A 12,131-nucleotide genomic window follows, 5' to 3' on the forward strand; every position below is an offset into this window, starting at 1 on the left:
ATAGGATCTTGACCAGGGAGATCCTTGTCAGGTGGCTTGGGAGTTGGAATTTCATTTGGAATGGCTTTGACGAGTTCAGAACAGAACTTCAGATCATTTATTTCGCAGAGATGATTCAATAGTGAGAGCTTTTAGCTTGGCCATGTACTGGGGAAATTGTACAACGTATCCCATTCATAGACCTGATTCTGGGACCATAAGAGGTTCCTGTTTGGATTGTAGAAGTATGGTCTATGGAGGATGAAGATACTGTGTACTGTGGCTGCTTCAGCTGGGTTACCATCTTCTAAAAGTTATGGTTACCCATGAGGGTAGTCAGCTTCTTTCTCTATGTGAACAGAGGATCAAACAGCTGGAGGAAAGTCCAAAACAGAGATTTCTGGTTGGATGGATCATCAAGATGGGCATACGTCTCCTGAAGAGGGAGGAATACAGCATGTACCTACAAAACAAAGATATACCATAGATACCATAATATATGAGTATTAAAGGATGACGGCCTGATGATGTAAGGATTGAGGAAAGGGTAAGATGGGAAAGTCAGGTGATGGTCTATTAGATCAGCATAGTAGTCGTAGAAGGTCTTTGCATAGGATTTGATTTTGGATGGATCAGTGGTTTCAGGATACATTTCTGGAGGGAAGTGTATCTGGGTAGAGGCACCAAGGTAGATGATATCTGGTGGTGAAGATGAGGATGAGGCCATGAGAATAATTGGAATGGCTCGGTGTCTGGATATGAGAAAGGAAGTTTTCCGGGGGCGAGATAACATATCAGTGAGGACATTGTGGTCGCCTTTTATATGCTTCACGGAGAAGTCATATCTGGAAAACCAATCTTTCAGTCTGAGAATCTGTGGATTAGGAAGAATCTTGTTCAGGAATTCAAGCATCTTTGGGAAAGATGAGTTGTCCATTTCAACTGTGAAGTGCTTTGATCTGACGTAGAAGTCAAATTTCTGAATTCCATTTTTCACTGCAATAATTTCTTTGAATACAGTGTGATAGTGCCTTTGAAATTCTTTGAATTCTCCACTTGCATGTCCACAATAGGATCTTTTGTTGTCCTTTTCTTCAAGGAGTAAAACACCCCAATAATGGTCACTTGCGTCTGACTCGAGGATAAGATTTCCTGTGGATGGGATAGTCAGAGGTGGTGGATCCTTTGCAGCTTTCTTGAGATATTTGACAGCCTTTGTCTAGTCAGGCCCCTATGGGGGTGGCTTCTTTTTCAATAGCTGTGACAGGGCGCTAGTGAACTGACTTGCATGCGGGATGAAGTATCTGATGTAATTAATGATGCCAAAAAATTGTTGTATTTCTTTGACTGAAAGATTATCATCAAGAAACTGCAATAATTATTCATTGAGATGAGGACCTGGACAGATGGTTCCATGAGATATTTTCATTCCCAAAAAATCAATTTCATGCTGTCCAATTATACTTTTCTTTTCTGACAGCATTATTCCGTATTGTGATGCCAGCTGGTGGAAATGTTCAAGAAGGTGATGATGATCTGCAAGATTCTTTAAGAATAATAAAATATCATCAATATATATCAGGGTACTGTGCAAGATAGGATTGAAAATCCTGGTCATCGCCTTTTGAAACAGTGATGGCGCGATCTTTAAGCCGAAGGGAATGTGGATGAAAAAGTTTGGGTTTTTCCAGAGTGGACGATCATGAATGAACTGGTCATGACTTTCTGCACACAGCTTGAGGAGCTTGCCTCCAATGGGCTGAAAATATGGAGGAGAATACGAAAGAGAATAGATTTTGTTTGTTTGGGTAAAAGGCTTGAATTCTCTTTTGTACTTAATTCCAGTAAGAAGAATCCTCAAGGATTTTGAAAGACAATAAACATCCCATCCTAATAAAACATCTTTTTGAGGAGGTGGACTGCCGATAACATGAGTCCAAATGATGCAATTTGGAAGGAGTTTAATCCCAATTTTCCTTTTGGAAATCAGAGTACTAGTAAAAATTTGATCATTTGCAGCTCTAAAGAATTGAGTATGGGAAGACCAACATTCTGATGGTAGAACTTTTGGATTAACCATGGCCTCATGAGATCCCGTATCAATGAATGCAATAGCAGGAATGGGTTTACCATATTTTTCAAGGAGGAGCTGAATTTGGACATGAGGACTTATCTGAGAATTTTGAGAAGAGAGAATAGGTTGGACTTGAAGAGTTTCATCTGAATGATAATTATCTTCTGAATCAGAATTTTCTGAATCAGTAAGGACGAGAATAGTTTCTTCGGTCATCTCTTCTTGTTCTGAAAGAACAGATTCTACATCTGCATCAAGTTCTTCATTCTGTAACTGCTGGGCAAGCTTTACAGATTTTGTCCTGTTCATTGGGCATTGCTTTGCATAGTGGCCTTTTTTCTTGCAAATGAAACATCGAGGGGATTTGTCGTGTCCTCGTCGGAACTTCTTTTTCAAGAATCTGAACTTTTTCTTCTTTCTGGGATCTTTCCTGAAACGTTTGTCAGAATCATAATCTTTTCTTCTTTTTAGGACTACAGATGCAATCCTTTTCTTTACACTTGATCTGCAAATTAGGCTTTTTGCATTGCTTTGTAAACTTATGATTATGTTTCATCATCTTTGAAAACAACTGATGGGTATCACATAATTTTTCAAGAGCAGTGAATGCCAGTTGATGAATTTCCCCTAATGAGATATCTCTGAGTGGTTGTGAGAGAGAGGCAATCTTTCTCTGTAAATCTGGTTGGATATCTTCTGGTAAAGAATTAATGTAAACTTGTCTGAGATTGTCATCATGAAATCCACCAAGAAGATAATATCGTTTGGACATCCTTTGATAGTGAAAATCAAGATCTTTTGTTTTTAAGGAGCAGCATCTCATTTCAAAATATTCTTGTCGAACTTCATTAGCATGAATATCTGGATCTCCAACAAATTCTTGAAGAGTTGAGACAAGATGACATACTAGTGGTGAGGGAATTCCCAAATGTATTCCCAGAAGAATTGTCTGGTTTGCCGCCAGACTGTGAGATTGAGTTTACTATAGATTATTTGCCGGGGTCTGCACCAGTATCTAACGCACCGTACCGTATGGCACCAATTGAGTTGAAAGAACTGAAAGATCAACTACAGGAGTTACTAGATAAGGGTTTTATCAGGCCCAGTGTGTCACCTTGGGATGCGCCAGTATTGTTCGTGAAGAAGAAAGATGGAACCATGAGGTTATGCATTGATTATAGGGAGATAAACAAATTGATAGTCAAGAATAAATATCCTCTCCCTAGGATCGATGATTTATTTGATCAGCTCCAGGGGACCTAGGTGTATTCTAAGATTGATCTGCGGTCAGGCTACCATCAGGTGAAAGTCAAGGTAAAGGACATTTCGAAGACTGCTTTTCGTACCCGATATGGGCATTACGAGTTCTTAGTGATGCCATTTGGGTTGACTAATGCACCAGCGGTTTTTATGGATTTGATGAATCGGGTATTCCACCAGTATTTGAACCAGTTTGTGGTTGTGTTTATTGACGATATACTGGTCTACTCGAGGAGTTCTAAGGAGCACGAGCATCATTTGAGGCTGGTGTTGCAGGTATTAAGGGAAAGGAAATTATATGCAAAGTTCAAGAAATGCGAGTTCTGGTTAAGGCAGGTTACTTTTCTCGGCCATGTGATCTCAGAAGCAGGAGTATCAGTCGATCCAAGCAAGATAAAGGCAGTGGTGAATTGGGGAAGGCCGGGAAATGTTCAGGAAGTCAGGAGTTTTCTAGGGTTGGCAGGTTATTACCGACACTTTGTGGAGTGGAATGAAGAGGGAGATAGCTGAATTTGTTCAGCAGTGCTTGACGTGCCAGCAGGTTAAAGCTGAGCACCAGAGACCAGCAGGACAGTTACAGCCGTTGTTTATTCTAGAATGGAAGTGGGACCACGTTTCGATGGATTTTTTTACGGGGTTACCACCAGTACGGCAGGGATTGAATGCAATTTGGGTAGTTATGGATCGTTTGACGAAGACTGCTCATTTCATTCCTATTAAAATTGGTTATTCCATGGACAGACTGACAGAGATATATGTTCAGGAGATAGTTCGTGTTCATGGGGTACCGGTGTCCATAGTCTCAGACCGAGATCCTCGGTTTACTTGACGATTCTGGAAGAGTTTTCAAGAGGCTATGGGTACGCAGCTAGCTTTTAGCACTGCTTTCCATCCCCAGACTGATGGTCAGACAGAGAGGACCATTCAGATACTGGAAGATATGCTTCGTGCTTGTGTACTTGATTTTGGGGGCAATTGGATTCAGTTTATGCTGTTGGTTGAGTTCACTTACAATAATAGCTATCAGGCTAGTATCGGCATGGCTCCATACGAAGCATTGTACGGCAAGAGATGTCGTTCTCCTCTTTTCTGGGATAAGGTAGGTGAAAGGCGAGTTTTGGGTCCAGATATAGTACAACAGGCATCCGACAAAGTCTGGTTAATTAGAGAAAGAATTAGAACAGCATAGAGTCGGCAGAAAAGTTATGCAAACACTCACCGCAGAGAATTGGAATTTGATGTGGGAGATTGAGTATTTTTGAAGATAGTTCCTTTGAAGGGAGTTATGAGGTTTGGAAAGAAGGGCAAGTTGAGCCCTCGGTTTATTGGCCCTTTTGAGATACTTGAGAGAATAGGGTCAGTTGCCTATAGGCTAGCTTTGCCACTAGCTTTGGCTCGTATTCATGACGTGTTTCATGTTGCCATGTTACGGAAATATGTCCCAGACCCGTCCCACATCATTAGTTATGTAGAGATAGAGCTCAAGGATTCCTTGGCATATGAAGAGGTACCGGTACAGATTTTGGACAGGAAGGTTCAGACTTTACGTACTAAAGAAATACAGTTAGTAAAAGTTTTATGGAGGAATCACGCTATAGAGGAAGCTTCTTGGGAGCTCGAGGAACAGATCAAATAGAGATACCCGTAGTTTTTCCTAGAGGTATAGAGGTACTCAGGTAAAGCATGATAGTTAGATAGATTTCTTTTTGCAGGTACATGTATAAGATTTTAGCTAGTAGATAGTTTTTAATTTTATATGTGTAATCTTCCAGAACATAATATGTAACCACGGTATTCCTCCGCCACAAGTGAGGGCAGGTAATAAAATAAGTAGATCATTTTCCTCTACAGAATAATAGAGCATATTGGCGGGGATATAGATAGTAAATTTCTAGGACGAAATTTTATAAGGAGGGGGAGAATGTAACAACCCAGAAAAATATTGATATTCAAATATTAAAGAGAGAGCAAAATAGATACAGAAACAGAAGGAGGTCGTAGACTTCGTTGACAACATTGCATTTTAGAGATAATATTAAATAAAAATAATTTTAGAAAGTTGCCAAGCTTCGTCGACGAACACAGGGTCTCGTCGACGAAAGTCTTCAGAATTTCGTCGACGAGAAAATACCGAGAGGAGTTCTGAGGCAGCTTGAATTTTGTCAACGAATACAGGGCCTCGTCGACGAAATTTGTGAAGGACTCGTCGACGAACACAGGGTCTCATCGACGAAATCCCCTGTTTATATATATACGGAATTCGGGGAAAAATTTCATTTTTACGAAATCTCTCTCTCCCTACGACTTTCTCTCCCTTCTCTCTTCGTTTCCAGCCCCACCAGTCGCCAGATCAATGATCCGAGGCTACCACGACGCTCCTGGTGAAATTCCTACAAGTTTGCCGAAGCGGATCATCGAGAAAATGAAGTTGGATTTCATCCCAAATTCTGGGTAAGGTCTTTTATTGAGTTTTTGGTTTTATGGTAATTATAAGAAATGACAAAGGCGGAAAAATAATAATATTTTGTTCTAGGACATTGTGTTTTCAGGATGTCAAGTTAGGAATCCTGCGGGTATAGAGCCAGATTTTTATAGGGGCTTTTCAAAGTTGAGGTAAGGGAAATATGCTATGTTAGGAGTTTTAATAGAGTTAATAGAGATTTCATAAGCATATTTTTATGTCATTCTATTATACAGTTTTTATAGAAAACGAGCATAAATGTTTGTGTGGCCTTAGTAGACTTTTTATGTGAAGAATGAATTTATACAGTTGTTATGAAACATCATACTATACTAAATACAAAGATATAGATAGTATATACATTTGATATGGTTTTCTAGCATATGAGAATATACAGAGATAGATTTATATTCGCAGAGAAATGTACATGCATATACAGTTTTATATGAATAGTTCATGAAACGGTTATATACATATATCCAAATACATGTATATAGATACTCAGATCAGTATTTTATATTGCAGTTTATTACAGAACGGTATATACATATATACAGTGTTATAACATGCCATGTTTTTCCTATTACCATAACATACAAAACACAAACAGAGTATATATATAGAATACACAGATAGATATACGGAGGTAGCATCAAGATGCTATAGATACAGTGTTTACAGTACAGAAAGACAGAGTTATGGTAATTTTGGAAACACGATGAAAACAGTAAAAGAGTATATATATGTATGTATGTATATAGTATCAGATTCCTGAGGAAAGTTACACAGACAGATACAGATTACAGAACACGGTACCGTTGCTAGATACAGATAGAGTGCAACCACATATCTCAGTTAGTATGTGGGTACCGTCAGCCGTGCTCGGAGAGTATGCAGCTCCCCAGTATACTGGGTTGAGGGGGCCGGTTTGACGAGGTAGTAGCCAGTCCCGAGCTTAGGAGAGGATGCAGTTTGGCCGGGCTGAGGTAGTGTAGAGTATGATGACTTATCTGGAGGGCCGACCAGATAGAGTCCGACCTATGGGCCGCACAACCCTGTCATGAGGGGTCAAATCATGACGTATAGAGTCCTAGGGATAAAAGCACAGTTATATATATATGATTACAGTTTTACAGTATAGTATGATATTACCAGTATGAAAAGTAGAAAAACAGATGATACAATATGTTTTAAATTGTGAAAGAAAGATGTGTTTTATAGATGATTTATTACATTGCAGTTCAGTTATTATTTTAAAAGTATCCTTAACTTAGTTGTCACACACTAGTGATAGCATATTTCCACTTACTGAGCGTAGACTCACCCCTTTATTCACACATTTTTCAGGTGAGCCAGATAGGCGAGTAGATCAGGCTCGCGAATAGAGAGAGTGTTTGGTCACCCTAGTTATAGGGTGAGTTTTTGGCAGAGATGTGTATGTTTTTGGGATAGATAATACTGGAGTGGCACTTTTGTGTATGGTCTGTATATTCTAGAATCTAGTATTGTACAGTTTATGTATAAATGGTTTCATGATATATGTTTCCGCTGCGTAGGAATGTTTACTGTATACCTATTAAAAAAAAATGATAAGAATTTTGAGGCCGTTACAGCCATGATGTATAAGTTTATCAACCTTGTGATCAATGGCAGTTAACGTTGTATTTTGTGATTTGGCATTCTGAGTTTGCCAATTCAGAACTTGTTTAGCCTGTGAGGGAAGCTTTCTAGAACCGTATGGTTGGACTTCAGAGGGTTGGATGAAGGGTCTGGTATGAAGGTTGGAGTCTGCATATGATCTTGGTTCCAAGGGTGGAAACTATTTGTCATACGGAGAGGTCATGTAACAGGGAATTGACTGAGATTGGGGCAGTTTAGAAACTGGAGTTTGGTACGGTTCTGGATCAGGTTCTTTTGGAGGAAGGAGTCCTTCACGAAGAATCTCAAGGGCTCTGTCATAGATCCATAGGGGCTTAGGTTTTGGATCTGGACGCCGGATTCCTATCCATGGGCTACTTGCGTTATTAGGTTTTCTGTGAGGAGAAAAAGGTTTACAGGATGGTTTGGTTTCTCTCTGGTGAGATTGGTGACAAGTGCAATCCGGATCACACATCGAAGGATCAACATCCCAAATGAAATGTCCTTCAATTTTATTAGTGTAGATGGGGTATCCGTCTACTTCAACGTGGCTAACAGGAATGTCATCTTCAAAAGTTACAGGCTTTATCATCAAGGATTAGAACACCGGAGGAGTGCTGGATGAAATATATATCCTTATATGTATTTAAATATACATATATATATATATATATATACCCAAAATCTTCAAATTTATTAATTTAATTAATTTTCTTAATAATAATTAATTAATAATAATACTAATAATTTTTTAAATTAAATTTTTTTTGGAGTCGTTACATTTTCCCCTCAAAAGATTTTCATTCTTGAAATTTGCTAATCAATTATAGAACAACTAGGGGTGTACAAAATTTACTGAAAAACCGAGAACCGGACCGAAACCAAACCGTTTGAAGCTTCGGTTCGGTTTTTCGGTTTCGGCAATCGGTTTCGATTTTGAACATATAAAAATTAGATTTTCGGTTTCGGTTTCGGTTTCACTCAAAAACCGAACCGTAAAAACCAAAAACCGATAATAATTTTAAAATATTATATCCTGAGAATTTTGATTACAAGTGCAGGTGTATATAAAAGAGGAATGAGAACCAAAACTTCCCATTTTGGCCATGTGGGATAAGTGCTATTGGGAAGAAGGACCGAACAAATAGCAGCCTGCAACAGTGCTACTACTAGTCTACCACAGCAGGCAAGGCATCATCTTCTCCATCTCACGCTCACACAGACACACACAGCAGGCAACGGACGGAAACTGCAACGCCCACATCTCCAGTAACGCCCACGCTCACGTTCACACGGACACACACAGCAATGCCCACGCTCACGCTCACACGGACACACACAGCAACTACAACGCCCACATCTTCAGTTCTCCACGCCCACGCTCACACTGTCACACACAGGCACACAGCAACTCCCACGCTCACGCCCGTCGCCCACGCCAGTCGCTCATGGTCACACCCACGCTCACGCTCACACAGACACACACAGCAACGCCAGTCGCTCACGGTCACGCCCACGCTCACGCCCGTCGCCCACGCCAGTCGCTCACGGTCACGGACTCACGCCGACATTATCTTGGTGCTCTACGCCTCTACTGCTTTGGCCGTCCCACATTGGTTGGAAATGGGAAGCAAAAATTTTCCTCACCCTATTTATTGAAGTTGGATCTGCCGAATCTCTTCCGTGCTGGGCTTTGTAGTCAAAGCCCTAAAGCCGTGGCCCATTTGGCTGTGGCTGGCTTCCTATAATTGTTTTTTTATTTTCTTAGTCTACAACTTGGTAAAATCGAAATAACCGAACCGAACCGTAAAATAAACGGTTTGGTTTGGTTTTAAACCGACGGTATACGGTTCGGTTGCGGTTCAATAGTTTTAAAAACAGAGAGGTTCGGTTCGGTTGACGGTTTTGGCAATAACCGAACCGAACCGAATCGTGTACACCCCTAAGAACAACGAATGAGTTTGACATTTAAATCCTCAATTAAAACATCAAACAATCAGCTTATCCCCAAATCAACTTAACTCTCAAGTTCTAATTCTGAGTTCCAGTCTCTCTGCTCAGAAACATCACCGTCAATGGATTTACCATGGTTTTCTGAAACTAGCCGGATTCAAAAACTCACAGAAGTCCATCGAGGGATTTCTGCCTCTAAGCTACAAATCAAAACTCAAAATCTCCTATCAACATCCTAATCTACCAATTCATATCCTTATTCTTATTCGTACCTATACTCTAGTATTAATCAATCCTAAAGTCTGCAGAATCTATAACCTAATGCTCTGATACCACAAAGTGACGCCCCGAACCCGCCAAGTGGGACCTAGGTGCCACGTGTTCCAATCACCTGTATCTGATACCATAATTAACATGCACGCAACGGAACATAAATAAATAACCTCATGTAAATACCAGAGTTCTATATAGCAGCCCAAAAACGAACACTACAATATCCAGATATCCATATCCACAACCAGCATTTAAAACATAACCCAGTACATATATATATATATACCAGTGTCTCACAATACCCCAAAAAAGAACCACCAAATACAATCCCAGCCTAGATCTTCAAACACGGTCTCCAGAAGAACCTAAAAAATTGTTAATCCACTAGAGTGAGACACTTTTCAGTAAGGGTGGAATAAATTATAACAGTGTGTGACAAATGAGTTTTAATATTTATATTTCAAAATAAACTGCTTCTTATATTGTTAAAAGCTTGATATACATTGTTGGCCCACAATCTAATAGCTTAAGCTTTTAGGTAAAGTGCTAATCTAACATGATATCAGAGCTCTGGTTACCAGGAGGTCCTAGGTTCTAATCTTGTCGCCCGTTTTTATTCTGTGATATTATTTGTCATCTGTTTATCTCTTCACGTGCTATCGGGTTACACGTGCGGGGGAGTGTTAAAAGCTTGATATACATTGTTGGCCCACAACCTAACAGCTTAAGCTTTTAGGTAAAGTGGTAATCTAACACATATAACATCAATAACAACTGAGAAAATGTACCATTAATAACATCCTCGACATCTAATATCATACACACATCCAATATGCACAAGTACATAATTTTTATGTAGGCGAAAGTCCCCAAGGATAGGGAAGATTACTTGCCCATACAAGTAGCTTCTCTCTGCTCTGGTACTAAAAACTACCTATCAGAGCACTCACCTTACTCAATAAGCCCTCAGGTCAAGTATTACCTCGCCGCCAGTACACATATCTTTATTATTTTAAAGGAGAAGGTTTTCGAGGATCGGGATGTCTACCCTCCCATACAAGTAGCATCCCTTTGCACTGATACTAAGAAACTACCTAACAGAGCACTCGCCTTTCTCAGCAAGCCCCCGGTGGTATGTTTACCTCGCCGCATGCACACACATGCATTCACAATGTGTTATACCATTATTTTTATGCTATAATTATATTCACATGCGCACAATACATCCACACAGGAATCATGCATCTCATACTTCATCTTTCAATGTCCTCAGTACGTGGCCCACACAAAACAACTGCGTACATGTCAGTACGTGGCCCACACAGGCACCTACGTACTTCTTATCTACACGTGGCCCACACAGGCACCACTACCCACACAGGGTACATAACATGGCCCACACAGGCGCCATTATCCAAGTAGGATATAATATGGCCCACACAAGCACCACTCCAGCTTCCACAACACGTGGCCCACACAGGCACCACTATTCACCAGTATCCAATCCCCATGACCTACCCGTCATACATCAGTAGAACAAGCTCCTTGACTGCCAACGTCATATTATGATTTATATCTAGACAATATAACAACCTCCACATGCCAACATTATATTAAGATGCATACGAATAATCAAACCAGTTAGTTCACACAGACGCATCAATGCATTTCCACACAGGAATCCAACAGATCAATACATTTTCACACAAGAGTTAAACATAACAATTTATTCATCATGTCATAATCATTCCAAACATCCTCACATGCAAACCCAAATGTCACAGTAATTCATATTCAATTTAGTAGGAAAAATTACTCCCATGTCACACGAATTTAATATCATATGCAATTATCCCAAATATAAACCTTAAACAAAATCATCATTTTCTAATACTCAGACGGTTCTAAAAATTATATAGATAAATAATAAATTTCATACGCTCGTAAATAACCGGTTCACCTTAATAAAATACTGATATAATTTTATTCCCCCTTACTTGATTCCCTGAATCACGCCTGCAAGGCTCCCAAAATTATACCCACAACGCTCACTCGAACCTTGATTCAATCATATCAACCCCAATAAAATATTATTTTAATATTTCCTAATTTATAATAATTAAATATCAATTAATTTCTAAATAATTCATTTATCCTAGTTTTGAGGCTATTTCCACAACGATCCCACGAAAAATTAGCTCCGCTAGATTTGTAGAGAATCATCCCTAGATTCTCGTGGTGGTGTTCGATAGCCCATTTGACTTAAAATTTAAGAAAAATTGAGACAAAATGAGAATTTGGCTTACCCCATGAGATATACCCACGTTACTCTTACGACAAATCCACTTCGGTAGATATGTCGATGACGGAGAATGAAATTCGATGGTATTTTCGGATTTTCAATCGGGCGAGAATCCACCGCGAAATCATAGAAAGAAGAGGAGTGGAGAATGTGAGCTGAAAGAAATTTTTTTTAAATTAATTTTTTTTTTG

This window comes from Malania oleifera, chromosome 4 (assembly GCF_029873635.1).
Source record: "Malania oleifera isolate guangnan ecotype guangnan chromosome 4, ASM2987363v1, whole genome shotgun sequence".
Lineage (NCBI taxonomy): Eukaryota > Viridiplantae > Streptophyta > Magnoliopsida > Santalales > Ximeniaceae > Malania > Malania oleifera.